This window comes from Plecotus auritus (genome assembly GCF_963455305.1).
Source record: "Plecotus auritus genome assembly, chromosome: 8".
NCBI classification, from domain to species: Eukaryota; Metazoa; Chordata; class Mammalia; order Chiroptera; family Vespertilionidae; genus Plecotus; species Plecotus auritus.
The window spans coordinates 15768056-15786073 of record NC_137782.1 but is presented as its reverse complement, the minus strand read 5'-3'; the positions used below and the strand labels follow the sequence as shown (position 1 = coordinate 15786073).

General features: G+C 41.4%; 1 pseudogene across 1 annotated transcript; it reads right to left on the bottom strand.

Moving 5' to 3' along the window:
• Window positions 1-5630: 5630 nt before the first annotated feature.
• Window positions 5631-6022, bottom strand: LOC308255722 (peptidyl-prolyl cis-trans isomerase NIMA-interacting 4-like; annotated as a pseudogene). Its single transcript has one exon. The product of its transcript is annotated as a peptidyl-prolyl cis-trans isomerase NIMA-interacting 4-like (transcript).
• Between the last annotated feature and the right edge of the window lie 11996 nt (window positions 6023-18018).

The window sequence follows — 18018 nt, the reverse complement described above, 5'->3', positions numbered from 1 at the left end:
TTTTGTTTGTTTTAGAAAACTTGGTTTCTTTGTTGTTCTCTTTTATTTCAATTATTTTTGTTTAAAAATCTTTCAAATATGGACTTTATAGTTTTTTTGGGGGATTTTTTTAGAAAGTATCAAACCAAATTGTCATTGCTCTCAGGTGATTGATTATATAAACAGAGAATCCAAAATCATTTACAAATTATTCAGGTTAGTAAAATAGTTGAATTGTTAATAGATATATATTTTTTAATTGCCTTTTTACAGGTCAAGAGACAAACAAGTTGAGAAAAAGAGATTACATTTATCAAAGCAAGAACAGAAAGACAAAGTTTTTCAGCGGACTCTCAAAGAGCAGTTTCCATGGTCACTGTGGCAAAGGTCTGAGTTCCCACCTCGCTTGTGATGAACTGATAAAAGGATGGATCCCATGCTCACAATGCAAACCTACATAACTGCAACAAGGTAAGTGTTTCATACGTCAGCTTCAATGATCGCATCAGAAGTCTGGTGGAAATGGTAAGTTATTCATTTTCATTGCTGACTTCTATTGCATGAATATCTAATGGTTTGTCCATTCCACTATTGATGGACAACTGAGCTGTTTTGCTGTTTGTGTGTTTGCTTTTTTTTTTTTTTTTTTTTTTTTTGGTCTCTTGAGTTAATATTTTGGACTTAGATTTTGAGGTCACAGGTAGATATGTCATAAGCTGAATTTAAAACTTGTCTAATGCCCTCCATGATGCTGAGTGCCTAGGATGAGTGACTTGTTTCTTGGTCTCTATGGCTGCATCTCTTCAATTGAGTTCATGAAATCCTGTATCACACATTCTAAAATGTTCAGAGATTTAATTAAACTAATTGGGGTAATGCTGCATCTGTATATCTGCATAGCTAGATTTTCCCACTTATCATCCTTAAAGACTCTAAAATCAAACCTATATTTTCAGTGAGCTTTGAAAAATTATGGTGTCAGGGTAGGGCTAAGTTGTATTATTATGTGAGAGACATATTTGGGCTGGTGTATAAATTGAGGGCATCCCAGAGCCTTTCAAGGTACCAAGGGGAATGGATAGATCTATTTTTTAATCGGTTTAGACAGCTGTCTACACAGCTGCATTGTGGCTATTCTTCTTCACCCGGTCACGTGCCTCAGGACATCTGTCTGTGCTACTCCCCACCTCTGAGAAGACTAATGAGGCTGTCTGACACACATTCTAGCCACATCTGGAGAGGCTCAGCTAGCACTGGGATGACTATTGGTCTTTTTTTATTACATTGTAGGCACATGTTTTGTAAAATATCTCATTATTTTCAGACTGGCAATTTCAAGGCACTATGACACAGCTCATCATTTGTTTAGCATCAATACAGCATTTGTTTCTCATTTCGTTTCCAAAGTTGGCTGCTGCTACTTAAAAAAAGTGTATTTTTGATAATGAAAGGAATGATCTCTCTCTCCCTTCTAGAAAGGGCCTTCCTGAGAACTGTCTGCTTAATGAAGACATAGGGAATGTCTCTCAAATTTGCAACAGTGGAAAAAGTGAAATGTTCATCACCACTCTGGACCAAAATCCTGATTCCTAGAAATTAATCAGTGTTTATTTTCTTTGTTTTCCTCACCTGCCAAATGTCTTTCCCTCAACCTCACTGACTTCCACTGCTGACCTTTGTATCTCAGCTCTTCCCTTCCAAACCCTGCTCATTCTTCACACCCAATCAACACATCACCTCCAGTGTTAAACCTTCTTTGCTCCTTAAGTATGCTCATATTCATTTTTATCTTTTTTTGGTAATTGCGTTCTTCATATCCATTATCCTTACTAGTGAAAAAGGCTGAGGCAATACCTTATTCATATTTGTGTCTGATTATCAATGTCTTCATACCAGTTGAATTATTTTATACTTCTGTGTTACTTATGAAAGAATCCACTAAAACCATTTTCCTTTGTGTGAAAACCCTGAAAATATATATGCTATCATATTTGCAATATCCTTGGACAAACTAACACACTAAGTGTTGTTACATGCAGAATAATTATGTTATTATTTAAAACCTGTCAACTGAATGTAATCTACCCCATTAACACCAGGGATAAATTGAGGAATCAAGCCAAGAGATGGGCTGAAGAGGTAAAGCACATAAGAATATGAATGCAGAATAGTATATTCCCAGAAACAAGTTGTGAACAAAGTAATGTCTCAGAGACAAGATGTTCTTAAAAGATTCCTTAGGTGTGTTTCTATATTAATCTATGGGTCTGTTGGAAAATATTCATGCTGCTGGGTCTTTTGGTTTTGCATAAGTTCTCTGTAATGGAGGTGGCCCAGAAAACAAGGCACTAATGTGCACGTAATTATAATAGAAACATCTGTCATCAGTGCAGCAGAGGACATCTCAGTGTGATCAACTATAGGATGACCTTGGCAGGCTGATGAACATAGAGTACGGGAAGTGAGACATTCTTCTTTGTTTGTTCTAAAAGAGGTTTGGAGGCCTGTATTTTCAATTGAGGGGGTGATGGTCAAAACTTTTCATCTGTTGAAGATAAGATTACCCTCACCACCACCACCACCACCACCACCACCACCACCACCACCACCATAAATACATGCATAAAATACCAGACAGTGTAGTGAAAGGCAGAGGGCTAAGAAAAGAGAAGCCCAGGAGGAAGCCTTTGGTAGATGGAACTATGTCAGTGGACTCTGGGAACAATATCCAAGAATACCCAGTTTTCCTTATCTCATCCCTAAGTCTTTAGAAAGGTTTGCCAAATCTTAAGCCTATTGTCTGTTGTTCTTGGAGGTATAAAGGGAGAAATGTGTAGCCACGCCTGGGACAAGGGGGAACAAGGAGAGCCAAAGCAATGTGGAACAGGAGAGCAAGTATGAAACAATAAAAAGGAGCCTTAGAGAGACCAGAGACAGATAACTACCACGAATGTTTAGTTTACCTGGCTGGACACCTACGCAGTGCTACCTGGTAATAAAGCTATACGCAGTGAATCAGTGCCAGGGATTAACTGAAAGTAACTGGCTGTCACAGGGAAGATGACCTCCTGAAGGCTGGAAAACTCGGGGACATTTGATTTTATTTCCATAAGCAGAGGAAATAGACAAAACTCTGGGAACACTGGTCATCCACTCCTTTTCTCTTAAATGGTCAGGCCATAAGTAAGAAACCTGAGACCATCATGGAGGAACTAATATTAAATAATATAATTGGCTGACTGCAAGGAGGCAGGTGACATCTCAGAGTGGATCCCTCTGAGACTGATATTGACATAGACTGGAGAGTGGAGAGATGTAGAAACCTGGCAGTAGTTTTCTTTCTGAAAAGCCCAGGAGAAATTAATCAGCAGCCCCATCAGTGAGGATGTCTCTGCCCATTTTATCGGTAACAGGTAAATGCAAAACAAAACCTGCCCTAGCTGCTTTGGCTCAGTGGATAGAGCGTCAGCCTGTGGACAGAAAGGTCCCGGGTTTGGGTTTGATTCTGGTCAAGGGCACATGTCCAGGTTGTGGGCTGGATCCCCAGTAGGGGGTGTGCAGGAGGCAGCCTATCAATGATTCTCTCCCATCACTGATGTTTCTACCTCTCTCTCCCTCTCAATTCCTCTCTAAAATCAATAAAAATATATTTTAAAAAATTCAAAACAAAACTTGAAATGTTGAGGCAATATGTAATAAGAAGTTCATATTCTTCTTTACATGTTTTGGAGATATGTGTATATATATAATTGATTTCAGAGAGGAAGAAAGAGGGAGAGAGAGATAGAAACATCAATGATGAGAGAATCATTGATCCGCTGTTGCCTGCATGTACCCCTACTGGGGATCTAGCTCACAACCTGGGCATATGCCCGGACCAGGAACCATGCCATGACCTCCTGGTTTATAGGACCATGCTCAACTGCTGAGCCACAACAGCTGGGCAGATGATCATATATTTGTATAGTTTGACCTAAAGCAATTGGGTTTGCTCAACTGGGTGGGAACACCTGTGAGTCCAGACTTCGTCCTGGCTTTAATGGTGGTAGACTTTGGTGTTTTGCTGTGATTTTTCCAGCTCAGGCCCTGGCGAGGTCTGGTCGGCACAGATGCTCTCCCCTGAAAGTGCTCAGATGAGCCAAAGCGAGAGGCTCCTGGCTCTGCACAGGGGAGCAGCATGATGATGGAAAATTGGGCATAATTTCATTCCTGCCATCCAAACTAAATGACCTTTAAAACTCTGCATATGGATTTTTAGTCCCTTTTTGATTGTTATGGTTTTCAGATGCATCTGTGGGCACTTGAGGAGATACAAAGCAGGTGCTATTGTGCTGTCGGTAAAGGTTTTGTCTTTTCGTAGAGAGAGCCCTGAGTTTGCAGGTTTAAATCTTGGGTTTGAGTGCCATTTCTGCTTAGTAAACATGTTGGTATTGGAAAATTGCCATAGTTCTGACCCTTAGAGTCCACATGTGTATAATAAAATAGTAATATGTTTTACAAAGCAAATGAACCTTGCTGAGAAAAAACACTTCAGGACCTTATGGCAACTTCCTACCTGCAGGACAAGGTCTAAATTACAAAATTGAGTGTTGGGAGATCCTCTCCATACCCCTCTAACTTGACTTCTTACTCCCTGTCTTCCACCCCTCCTGTCAAAAGGCTCCCCTCTCTCCAGCCATGCATCCTTGTTTCCTGTCATTGCTTTGGCTGCCAGTGTTCTCTGGGACTAAAGCAGGACTTTTCTTCCCTTGTCTTTGGTCAGCTTGATATCACTAGGTCCATTTGGGGCCTTTAACTTTAATCTCTTTCATTTAAGCTCTCTACTCATCTTGTTTGTTTGTTGTTGTTGTTGTTTTTTTTTTATCAAGTTCCCAAATAGAAACAACCATGTTTCCTTTGAGTTCTTTTTGACTTAAGAGTTTTTGTTTTCCCACATGTAACGTGGAATGTGGCACACAAAGAAGCTTTTGTTGAATAGATGAATAGGGAATGAGAAATTACAGGATCATAGATTCATAATGCTCATTCTATATGGTTTACTGCCCCAGCCTTTGACACCCACTATAGCATCAACATCAAGAACAATGAGCTGAGATAATCAGGAGCTCACAAGTTAGTCTTCCCCTTTTCAGAAAACCCCTACCCACTTAGCCTCATTGTGGGATCACTTCTTTTCCAAGCTAACTTCTCCAACACCTTCTCCTATAACCCCAGACTATTGGTCTAAACTTTAAGCTACCTGGAAATGTTTTCTTTGGCATGGGCTATATACACAATATTACTCTTCCCTCCCAAGATGAGAGAGAACAAGCCAGGCCTGAAGTAAACACAACAAAAGTGGGTGGGTTTGAATGCTGCCTGCTTCCTCCCCACTGTACAAAAGTGCATCCATGTCCTGTTCACTTCAACCAGTGTATTGCCTGCCTGGCCCAGAAGGCTTTGGAGATTTTTTTCCTGATTTAGAACTTAAAGGGTTGGATATTGTTCTTTCAGGAAAGGAAAAAAAAGTTGGAGAAGAATAGGTGATAGGTGGAGGAATAAACTCATCAGAACAAAATGGGAATTATGAGTACATATAATTATTACCCTTTAAAAATGTTCAGATTAAATTAATTAAACATTAAACATTTTTTTCAGTGTTCCATACAATTTTATTTACTGCCTTCAACCATAATAATATGATATCCAAATTTTGTCTTAATTGGAGGGTCTGTAAACACAGGCTTGTCCAGCCCACTTACAGGCAAAGCAAATATTGCTTTGAAATGGTCCTACCGTGGACCCTCTGGTTAGCCAACCCAAGTCGCCCCCTTGTCTGACTTTATCTACACCATTTTGTGTGGCCATTTCATTGAATATTATTTCAGACTTTAACGTTTCCAAGGCTTCCATGATTTTTCTATGTTTTTCACACAAATCTTTCTGACCTTACTGCATTGCCATCACCTTTGGGACCCTGAAACTTCTTGTCAGAACTGTCACTCCCAAATGCTGCTCCCCCTTTTCCACCCTTTCCAGAACCGCTTTTTCCTTCGGGAGGCATCAAGGAAACTTGACGTTGAATTCTCAACTGTCTACTAAACATTAAATAATTTTTAATGAAATTTCTGGTGCCTTTCTGTGGAAATCTAGAATCTAGGTATCAAAGCTTAACATCTAGTTATCTGCACAATTACATAAAATTGAAGTCTCCGGCTCTTCAGAAATCAACCACAGATAGTGTAAAGACCTTTGTCACTTGACAAGTCTATTTTCTAGGATCTGCAGCAAATCCTTGTTAAAACTAAGGCTATATTTTCTCAATGCCAAAAAATTCATCAAATTAATTCCAAAATCAATCACTCAAGATATTTGCCTCATGAATTAAGAAAAACAATTTTTGATGGACATATTTGAACCTCTCAATGAGCCCTTTGTGTGCTATATAGACTCAGCGTTAGAAAAAGCTACATGTGTGAGTTAAGGGAAAAATTATTCTTAAAGCCACAATTCATCATATCATAACAGTGTTGAGATTCCTGACAAAAGTCTAGCTCAACCAAGAAAATAAATGTTGCATGAAACATAGTGAATTCTCCAGAGATCTGAGGTATTTGGAAGTATGACCTTGTATGACCCACATCATATTGAACATCTATTGGGGCAATGCACACCTCTTCATTTTATTTGATATCTAGAAACGGAAAACACAAATCCATCTTTCAAAATCCACAGAGCAGTCGTGTGAAGCAAACAGGATGCTTCCATCACCAAAGTTTGCTTTCCTGCTCAGTGAACATCTCAACTGTATTTTAAATTGTATTTTCTCTTACAGAAGTGAGGAAAGACATGCTTCCATTCAGACTTGAGTTTACTTTCAGTTGGTAAGAATAGATGTTTTTTGTGTTTTTATTTTTCTTTTCTTCCTTTTTTTAATGTAAGCTTCACTGAATGTGCAGAGCAATGCAATTTATTTTAGTCAGCTCCATTTGCCTGTCATTCTATATCCTTGAAATGAAGGATGCTGGGGAATCGGGCAACATATTTTAAGCTATAATCAGGTTCTGCAATGTGACTTTCAGTGGTCTAATGTAGGCTGTGTGCATATTTCAGTTTTAAGTAGCTTGTTTCAGAAATGGGTTCATGTACAAATACTGTTTCATTGATGCCCACTTACTGGTTATAGAGGACAAATATTTTGAAATTTATTTTAATTTTAATGAAGGGATGCTGGATTTGATTAAATACTAAAATCTCAGTCCACAATTTTTTTTTTTTTACTAGTGAAGGTGTCAGAGATTCAGTCGTTATTTTGGGAAAAAGTAATTTAGAAGGGAAAAGGGCATTTCATAATTCTCTAAAAATGCTCCATAAAGAATGAAAATCACTTAAATGGCTAATGGATATATTCATGTCAGCATCATAAAAGACTTAAGAACTAGGGTTTGATGAATGAAACTGTGCCTGGTGCCACCTCATTCTACTCATCTCAGTTACCACTTGGAGTTGGAACATTTACTAAGTGTCCTCTGGGTCCCATTTGCTTAGATTCCTGACTCTCTTGTCTTCCAAACTCTAACACTGAATCTGATTGCCCAATGCAATTCTTTGAGTTTTGTTTGTTGGTGTTTTTTTTGTTTTGTTTTGTGCAATGGAAAAGTACCAGGTTTGAGATCAGGATTCCAAGGGCACCCTTTAACAGTCGTGTCATATTGAGATATTGAGATATTTTGAGAACAGGGTTGTTGTGAGATTCAAATGAGCTAATTCATGTGTAAGTATAGATTACAGTTAAAAAAAAAACCTGGGTGGGGCAAAAGTAGGTTTATAGTTGTTTGTATGGAAAATAATGTAATACAATATTTAATGAATAACACAAGAATAGACTCTGTGCTTCACATACTCACAACTATAAACTACTTTCATCCTACCCTGTATTAATTTTTTGGATTGCTCTACCCTATAGTAGGGAGTGAGTGACGTTCAATGAAGTGACATCGGAAGGAAGTATAGTCAGTGACTTCTGCAAAGTAGAATATGCCTTTTCAATAACATTCAACCTAAAAGTTGTTCTCTCAGTGCCACAAGTCAGAGATATTTGTGACAGTATTTCCCCAAATATGGTGTACAGTCCAGTAGCACTTAGGATGGTAGTTCCTAAGTGATGTCATAAGAAAAACTGTTTCTACCAGCAGGGCTAACTTTTGACATACGGACATTTAAAACTGTATGGCTCCATAAAAATGTACCACGGAGTTAGAATAAACATGAATTGTTTCATGATTCTGACCTTTGAGTCCATGGTGTTAACTTGACCCCTTGCCTTTCCCCAAGACAAATGTGTCCTTTTATTTAGCAGAAATGTATTATGAACATCGAAGTACTGACAATCGAATTGCACTTTTCCTCCATTTTTCATGAGTCCTTTCAGTTGTCAAACTTGCTATCTTTCCTTTCCTCTGTTGACGTGGCTTTTCTGCGAGAGGAGATGGTGGGGACAAGGTACAGGTGGCCCTTCCTCAGGGTGGCCCATTTCTTGCTCTTGGACTTGGGTGGTGCCGCTCTTTGCCAGCTTCACCTGTATAAGAGGACATGGCTGGGCAGTCTCTCAGTGGCAGTGGTACTCTGTCATCTTCTCACAAATAAGTCTAAGTATATTAGATTTTTGAGCTCAATACTTTAAGAATGAGGCTCAGCTAGATCAGACAACAAAAGGCTGGTTCTGTGCCAAAGTGGAGCCAGGGAGTGGCCATTTCACGGTCAGATTACTCCAGTTGTCTTAACCTCTAAATTGTTTCCAACTTGCCAGGATAAGATGAATTGCTGGGAGGCTGACTTGCAAATAGTCAAGCCAGTCAGCCATACAGACACAGGCCATGTGGAATGGAGGTCAGCTACACACACTCGGCTGGCAGGCGGTGACAGGTTTTGTCGTTCCAAGTCATTTATATAAAATCAGCCACATGGTGAGAGGAAGAAGGAAACAGCTTTTTAGTCAAGAGCCTAAAGTTGGGAATTCCTAAGGATCTGCAAGGAGTCTTGGAGTCTAGTCCAACCCTTTCTGTTACATATAGTGTGCACCACTGAAAGCAATGGGGATACGTTCTGAGAAACACATTGTTAGGCGAACTGGTCATTGTACAAACAACATAAAGTGCATTTACACCGACCTAGATGGACCAGCCCACCACACACTGAGGCTCTATGGTACAGCCCATTGCTCCTGGGCCACAAACCTGCAGAGCATGTTACTGTACAAAACAAGAGATTAAATCAAGCTCAGAAGAGAATGATGCGATTAAGAGGCATGGCAGATACTAGATGTATGAGGCTTCTGCCTGTGGAACATGCGTGCTGTTTTACAGCAAATTGTGTTTTTCTTTTGGTAAGTAGGAATAGTGCACACTGAAATAACAATAAAAAATATAGTATAGTAAATACGTAAACCAGCAATGGTCATTTATTATCATTATCAAGAATTGTGTATCATACATACTGATAATTGTATGTGCTAGACCTTTGTATGAGCGGCAGTGCAGTGAGTTTGTTTATGGCAGCATCAACAAAAACACATGAGTAATCATTCCATTACTGTGTTCCGATGGCTATGAGCTATGACATCATTAGGCATTAGGAATTTTTCAGCTGTTATAACCTAATGGAACCACTGTTGTATATGCAGTCTATCATTAACTGAAATGTTGTAATGCGGTACATGACTATATAAACTAGAGGCCTGGTGCATGAAATTCGGGGGGTCCTTCAGCCTGGATTGTGAGAGGGCGCAGGCCAGGCCAAGGGACCCTTCTGGTGCATGATTGGGGCCGGGGAGGGACATGGGAGGTTGACTGGCCAGAGAGACCAGCCTGGGTGAGTGGCTGAGGGCTCCAGGGTGTGTCCAGCCCATCTCACTCAGTCCCGATCAGCTGGACCCCAGCAGCAAGCTAACCTACTGGTCAGGGCATTTGCCCCCTGGTGGTCAGTGCACATCATAACGACTGGTTGACCAGTTAACTCTCTGCCCCCTGGTGGTCAGTGCATGTCATAGCAAGTGGTTGAGTGGCCTTAGCATATCCTATATAACAAAGAGGGAATATGCTAATTGACCATCACTCCGTCACAAAGATGGCTGCACCCACAGCTGAGGCCAAGTTCCCATAAGGAGCCTTAACGAGCAATCAGCAGGGACCTGAGGCTATGCCCTCCCCCGCCCCCATGGGGCTTGATAAGGGACCTCAGACCACGCCCCCCACCCTGGCATCAGGCTGGGGGACCTCAGTCAGCACCCCAGCCCAGTGCCAGGCCAGGGGACCTGAGGCCACGTCCCCTGCCCGGTGGGGCTTGACAGGGGACCTCATGGTGCGCTTCCTGTCCTGGTGCTGGGCTAGGGGACCTCAGGCTGCTCCTCCTGCCCCAGCACCAGGCTGGGGAAACCTCAGGCTGCACCTCCCACCAGGCGGGGCTTGAAAGGGGACCTCAGGCCATGCCCCCCACCCCAGCACCTGGTGGGGCTTGACAGGAGACTTCAGGTGGGGCTTGACAGGAGACTTCAGGTGGGGCTTGACAGGAGACTTCAGGCCATGCCCCCCACCTGGCGGGGCTTGATGGAGGACCTCAAGGCATGCCCCCCGTCCTGGCGCTGGGCCAGGGGACCTGAGGCTATGCCCCTTGCCTGGCAAGGCTTGACAAGGATGGGACTGGCCGGGTCTGGATCTAGCCCAATGAGGGGAGGGCCGGGTCTGGGTCTCATGCAATTTTGAGGTGCATGTGGGTGGGCGGGGTCTTGACTCTGGGTCCCGTGGTGTGCCCCAGACTCTGGCAGGAGGAAGGTTTTCATATACATTTTACTAATTTTCTTTCATCTCTGACACTTCTATTATAGAGAAAGGGCAAATAGCAATGTTAAATTATTTCCTCTAATTCCCTTTTAATGTGCACGAATTTCGTGCACTGGGTCACAAGTCTATAATAATAAAAGTGTAATATACTATTTAGACTAGACATCCTTCTGTCCTTCCAGAAGAAGCCAGGGGTACAAGGGAAGCCCGGGTCCTGGGTGCCTGCTGGCAGCCAGAGCGATGCCCGGGCCCTGGGTGCCAAAGGGAAGCCTATACCGGCAGCCAGGGTAAGAAAGGCCTACACTTGCATGGATTTCATGCATTCCAATTTTGAATTCAGTCCTCTTACCATACCCCATTAAATGTTCTCTGTACTTCCTTCCAGCCTTCTCTTTTTATAAAGTTGCAACTAAAGGAGTCTTTTATTCTACACTACTCCACACTGGTGTGGACTGATGAATGGGTACATAAGAAGATGAGGGGAATATCAGCCTCACAAAGAGGACTCATTGATAAATGTGGGACCCAGGAGGGGAAGAGGGACATGGGGAAGAGCGTCTCCCTCTGGATGGCAGGATTCTTTGTCTTTAGTTCAGAGTTCTGAATCAGTCTCCATTGTACATGTTTTCCTATAATTATACACAAAAAGGTATTCTGAAAAATAGCTGCACCATGTTTTAACACTGAAGGAAATAAGGTTTCAAAATTATTATGGGTGCTATGCTGTTTTATTTGCATACACTGCCACCAAAGTGATATTTAAATGCTTATATTATTTCTGAGCCTGAGTGGATGGCATGAGTTCCAGTGGGCAGTGGTGGGTAGGTGGTTCTGCTGTTCTGAAAACACTAATCAAACAGGAGACACACCACAACTGTTATAGGAAAACCCTCGTCCATGACCTGATGACATATTTTAAAAATATGCTTTTGCCTTTGTACATTTATTCCCATAATCTACACTAATAAAAGAGAAACATGCAAATTGACCATACCTCCACTATGCCCACAAGCCACGCCCACCAGCCAATCAGGAGTGAGTATTCAAATTAAGCCAACCAAGATGGTGGTGGCCACGGAGCTGGAGTGAGCAGGAGGCTTAGGTTGCCCCCAGCGATGGAGGAAGCCAAGCTTCCCGCCTGCCCTGGCCAGCCCTACCCTCCACTCAAGGCTACGAAGTTTCCATTATAGAAGATAAATAAATCCCAGATACTTGCTTCCAGCCAGCCCTGGCCTCCGCTCAAGGAGGGGCTGAAAAAAAAGAAAAAAAAGAAAAAAGGAGGGGCTGGGAGCCTGGATTGCCAGGGGCTGTGGCCAACCTGAAAACAGCCCTCAGCTCCTCACCCAGGCTGGCCACACACCTCAGCGGGGACCCTCACCCCATGGGGGCATAGCCGGCCTGCAAACCACCACAGGCCCCTCACCCAGGCCACCCCATGCCCCAAGGGAACCCCCACCCTGGTCTGGGACACCCTTCAGGGAAAACCAGCCAGCCCCCACCCGTGCACCAGGCCTCTATCTATACTAATAAAAGGGTAATATGCTAATTAGACTGGGAGACCTTCCAGGAGACGTTCCGGACAAAGCCATGGTGGCAGGGCCGAGGGAGAGGTGGTTAGAGGCCAAGAGGGGAAGGCAGTTGTGGGTGATCAGGCTGGTGGGGGGCAGGGCCATTGGGGGTAAGCAGGCAAGCAGGGGGGCCAGTTGGGGGTGAGCCGGATGTCAGTGGGGGTCAGTTGGAGGTGATCAGGACAATGGGGTCGCAGTTTGGAGTGAGCAGGCCAGCAGGGGGGCAGTTGGGGGCGAGCACACTGGCACAGGGGGCAGTTGGGGGTGATCAGGCTGGCTGGGAGGCATTTGGAGGCCAGCAGGCCAGCAGCGGGGGGCAGTTGGGGGCGAGCAGGCCGGCAGGCAGAGTGGTTAGGGGCAATCAGGCAGGCAGGCAGGCAAGTGAGTGGTTAGGAGCCAGCAGTCCCTGATTGTGAGAGGAATTTCTGACTGCCAGTTTAGGCCCAATCCCTGTAAACCGGCAGTAGGACATCCTTCAAGGGGTCCCAGATTGGAAAGAGTGCAGGCCAGGCTGAGGGACACGCCCCCCCAACGTGCACGAATTTCATGCACCGGGCCACTAGTATTCAATAATCAGCAAACAAGAAACAATATCAAGCAAATAAGCAAAAATCCCTGACAAACTAAATACTGCATTTTATTGGTCATATGTCTTTTTAGTTGACTCTTGTGCAATATACAAACCTCCCCATATTTTCATATTTTTGAGTTTCTTGAAAAAAGTTATAAATCATGAAAATATTTGAAATTGTGTTTAACTTCCTTTTCTCATTTTGCCAAAATATTGGGTGACGCATATGTTTTTAACTTCTAAAAGCTTTTGATCTTTACTTCTTTCTCATCTATTCCTTAACTAATTTAGGTGCTCGATTATATTTAGGTCATTTACATTGCCTAAGACCTTAACTAAAAAGTCACAAAGGAATCAGAAAAGCTGATGAATACCTGTAAGAAAAAGTTCACATTTTCTCCCGATCACTGCTACTGTAAACTTGGGGGTTTTAAGAGGGAAAAAAATAAACACCAGGAATGACTTTTATAGCCATGCTGCTGAAACTGCATTTATCGTAAGTGTCAGAACACTATCAGTGACAATGTCTTACCGAATGAACAGGTAGCTCACCCCATCTCCATCTCCACAGCACCTAATAGATATTGTGAGCACACAAATAAATCTCATTTTATGTTATGCTTGGTCACAAAAAAGAATTAGATTGTGTTGTTCTAAGGTGCACAAGGATATATATCCGTTGTAATCATCTGTAAAAATTACTCCAAGTCGAGCCTCTATGAGCTTGTCAGGCACCTGCAAAATACGGATAGTGTGTTTTGGCCCATTTCCTGCTGACTTGAAAAATAATTTATACCTCTGAGTGATTTGCTACCAGGCCTTTAGAAATGAGACTAATTTGTGAATTTTCTTTCTGAGAAGCATATTACAAAGGAGAAATATTGATTTTATCTCATTGAGGCAAAATTGGTTATTTATTTTTACTTATGACCATTATAAAACAGGACTGAACTGCCTTGTTATGATCAAATAAGAATGATCTATAATGTTTTCATAGGTATTGACTGGAATCCAAATCATATTGGGGTCAGCAGTGTTAGGCAATTTCCCAGTGTTGGGAGGCGGCCAGGGGACGAAGGCAGCTTGTGGTCAGCATGTCTGAGTTCCTGCAGTAAATGTCGCCGGGCATGCACTTTTATTAGGAGCACAAAGGAATAAAGGCTTCATTTCAGAAATGATAATGTGGGCTTAGATGACCATAATACACTTGTAATTATTTTTCAGTCATTTTGTCTATTTGATGATTCCTGGAATGAAACACTCTACCAACTCAATATTTATAACACACACACACAACACACACACAAACACACACACACCCCTAAATAAAGCAGTATATTAGTTCCAAATGCCTTTGACTTTTAGTATCCCAAAGGACAGTGCATCTAAAATGATGTAAAATGAAATTTTATACATATTTATAGAAAATTTGATTTTATTATTCCATTCCCTAATATTAAAGATGAGGAAACTGAAGGCTATTTCTCTATTGTCTCTATTATTTATTTATGTCTCCCATGTCCCAAACCAGTGCTCATGCTGCAAATCAATACTGGGATCTATTGTAGATATTGTGGGAAGTGACTCAGGACAGTCTTTATCCACAGTGCTCCAATCTGGGTTCGTTCTACTCCACCTTGTTCTCCCATTTCAGGTCTCTGTTTCAATTTCACCCTTTAGGGAGAGCCTCATTGATGATTCTACCACCCATCTCTCTTTTACTCATTCATTATATTCCACCCATTTTCCTCCCAGAATTTAGAAAAAAAAATGTCTAATTATTTTGTTTATATATTTGTCTGCAGGTTTATCTCATTCTTTCTAGCAGAGGAAAGTTCTCTGAGTAGTATCCTCATCTGTGTTTCTCAATGCTCTTTCTCCTGGGACTATGTATGTGCTCAACTCATATTTCTTAGTTGAATGAAGAAGGGAGAGTGAGAGCAAAAGAGAAAAAAAAATCTGTTTAGAGTCCAGATATGAAAGAATCAAGAATGTTAATTGGTATAATATGAAGTAGAATAGATATATAATCTGTAAAGACATACAAATCAGTGGTGTGTGTGTTATTTATATATTTATATATATGACAGGCAGGGAGTGGTGAATGAAGACTAAAACAGGAGAGAAATTGAGAGAGATAGGAAAGATCAAGAATGTTTGGAAGACATCAGAAAGGCTTGATGAACAGGGTCTGTGGTAGGCTGAATAAATGCCCCCCCCCCCCAAAGATGTCCACATCCCTGAACATGTTTCCTTCCATGGCCAAAGGGACTTTGCAGATAGGATTACTATAAGGATATTGAGATGTATCCTGGATTATCCAGGTGAGCCCAATAGAATCATAGGGTCTTTAGAAATGGGAAGCAAAAGAGATATGACAATGGAAGCAGAGGTAAGAGAGAGAGAGAGAGAGAGAGAGAGAGAGAGAGAGAGAGAGAGAGAGAGAGAGAGAGATAAAGAGTTGAAGATGCTTTGAAGATGCTACGGGTTTTAAAGGTGGAGGAAGGGGCTGTGAACTGAGGAGTGCAGATGGCTATAGAAGCTGGAGTAGACATGAAAGTTGGTTCTCCTTTACAGCTTCCAGGAGCACTATGGTCCTGCCAGCCCTGTTTGAACATCTGACTTCCAGAACTATAAGATCATGAGTTTGTGTTGTTTTAAGCCACCAAATCTATGGGCATTTATTATAATTTGTTACAGTACCAATAGAAAACTAATATGGGATCCTATTAAAGATGTTCCCTAAAGGATAGTTCCTTTTCTATTTTTAAAATTTATTTTTTGAATGAAGTAATGCATGCTCACTGTAGGAAACTTAGAAAATTAAAAAAATACATATATAAGATATCCCTTTAATCCCATCATTCAAGGAAGGAAGTATTAACATCCTGTGTTTTATTTTCATAAAAGGACTTTTGATCAATGAAGACAGGGAAGGAGGATATTAGAGTTGACATTAAAAGCACTTTGCCATATTAAAATGCACATTTAATTAATTTTGAAATTGCAGGTCATATTTGATTATTATTTCTTCCCCCCAAAGTATCATAGAAATTGGTGTGATAAAGAAAAATTATTAGGGAAAGCTTATATCTAGAACCCTTTTCTTTATCTGGGTGAATTCCTCTTATAAAGGCCTGGGCATGGCAGAGATGACATTTGTCTACTTTGTTCATTTCACCATCCTGTCTCATCCCAGGGAGCATCCCAGGTGAGGGTCAGTCCAGAGATGCAGAATGAAGTTGGCTGGCCTGACACCCAGCTCTGTTCCTGTCAAGCCATGTGACTCACAAGTCCTTTCTCTTCCCTGGATCTCAGCTTTTCCATAACATTTCTCAGTTTATCATCAAGGCCCCTTCCAGGTCTAACTTGCTAGAGCCAATTTAAAGTGGTCTAAAACAAACTTGTGTTATTTCGATTTCTGTTTGCCTCACTTTGTTTCCAAGGGACTCTAGTGAGTTCTCATGTTTCCTGAAATCACTTGGTAGGTGGATTTTATTTCTGAGTGAGTCAAAGAAAGAAGTCTTAGTTTTCTGGGAGACATTAAAGAGGGTGTGAAGCCCTAACTGGTTTGGCTCAGTGGATAGAGCGTCGGCCTGCGGACTGAAGGGTCCCGGGTTCGATTCCGGTCAAGGGCACGTACCTGGGTTACGGGCACATCCCCAGTTGGGGGCGTGCAGGAGGCAGCTGATCGATGTCTCTCTCTCATCGATGTCTCTCTCTCATCGATGTTTCTAGCTTTCTATCCCTCTCTCTTCCTCTCTGTAAAAATCAATAAAATATATTTAAAGAGGGTGTGAAGAAAATTTTACCACAAGAAACTTATCTGAGCCTACCACATTTTCACCTGATTACAAAATAGGCTTATTTTCAAATAACCCTTTTGTTTTCCAGACTTGTTCAGAGAGTCAAAAAGGGTCCAAAGAAATGTTGAATTTAGTAATACTGTCTACTCCACTTACTATAGTCATTTCAAGCTCACATGGCTGGGAATGGCAAAAGAAGCACTAAAAACACAACTCAAACCTGCATTAACCTGGGATCTCTAAAGCAGGAGTTCTCAATGTGCATGGCCCTAAGCTTTTGTTACACATCCGAAGTCCAAGAGGATAGAGAGAGAGAGATCAGAAGCCAGACTTAACTTGCTACTATATACACAAACTGGTTTTGGGGGGATTCATGAAGGAATTAAGTTAAGCAGTTATTTAGAATGGAGTTATAAATATTCAAATTCAAAATAATGGATCTCATTGAATTCAACTTCACCTTCTCTGAATTCTGTATTTGCAGGTGATGACCTTGAAATTAGTGCAAAACCCCTGTACTCTTTGCACATTTCCCACTCCAGTCTTTCTGGAGGGAAGAACTGCTCCCCTGGTGTGGCAGAGAGTAGATGAGTGTTTTGAAGAGCCTTTCAGTTCTTTATTTGCAATAATTATGGAAACATTGTGTTGAATAATTTAAAGGTCTGGATGAGTCATTTAAAACCAAGATCTGAATGGCAACCATTGGCATTTGAAACAATTCTAAGCTTTAACTAGGTAGGTTAGAGCAAGAAAAAAGTTAAAGCTATCAAGAAAACATATTTAGAAATCTGAGAGATATTCTTTGAAACACAGATCTTTATTGTCTGGGTAGAGAAGAATGTCAAGGGCATTGCTGTTTGGTAAGAAGAAAATTCTTCATCTCAAGTACAAGAAGGACAACTTATATTATTCATTTAATTATAGTGAAGGGCTTGGGAGCCCAAGCTCTGGGCTAGTACATCCAGAATGATGCCTATTATGGCCCTACTGTAAGTGTAAGATCAGGGAAATGACGTATCTTCACTTTCTTGTGTGTACAATGGGACTTGAAGGTTCAAGGAACAAGCGTGGTTTTTACTGGAAGTGAAGACTTAGATGTTCCACCTGCATTTAACCAAATGAAAAAGTAAATAGAGTAGAATGCAAATGAGGTGGAATTGGTGGATTTCTATAGAGATCATATTGAAGTTCCTTGTACTATTCTTAAAACTTTTCTCTAAATTTGAAATTATATCAAAATGAAAATGTTACAAACACGTCTTCTCCATAATTGTATC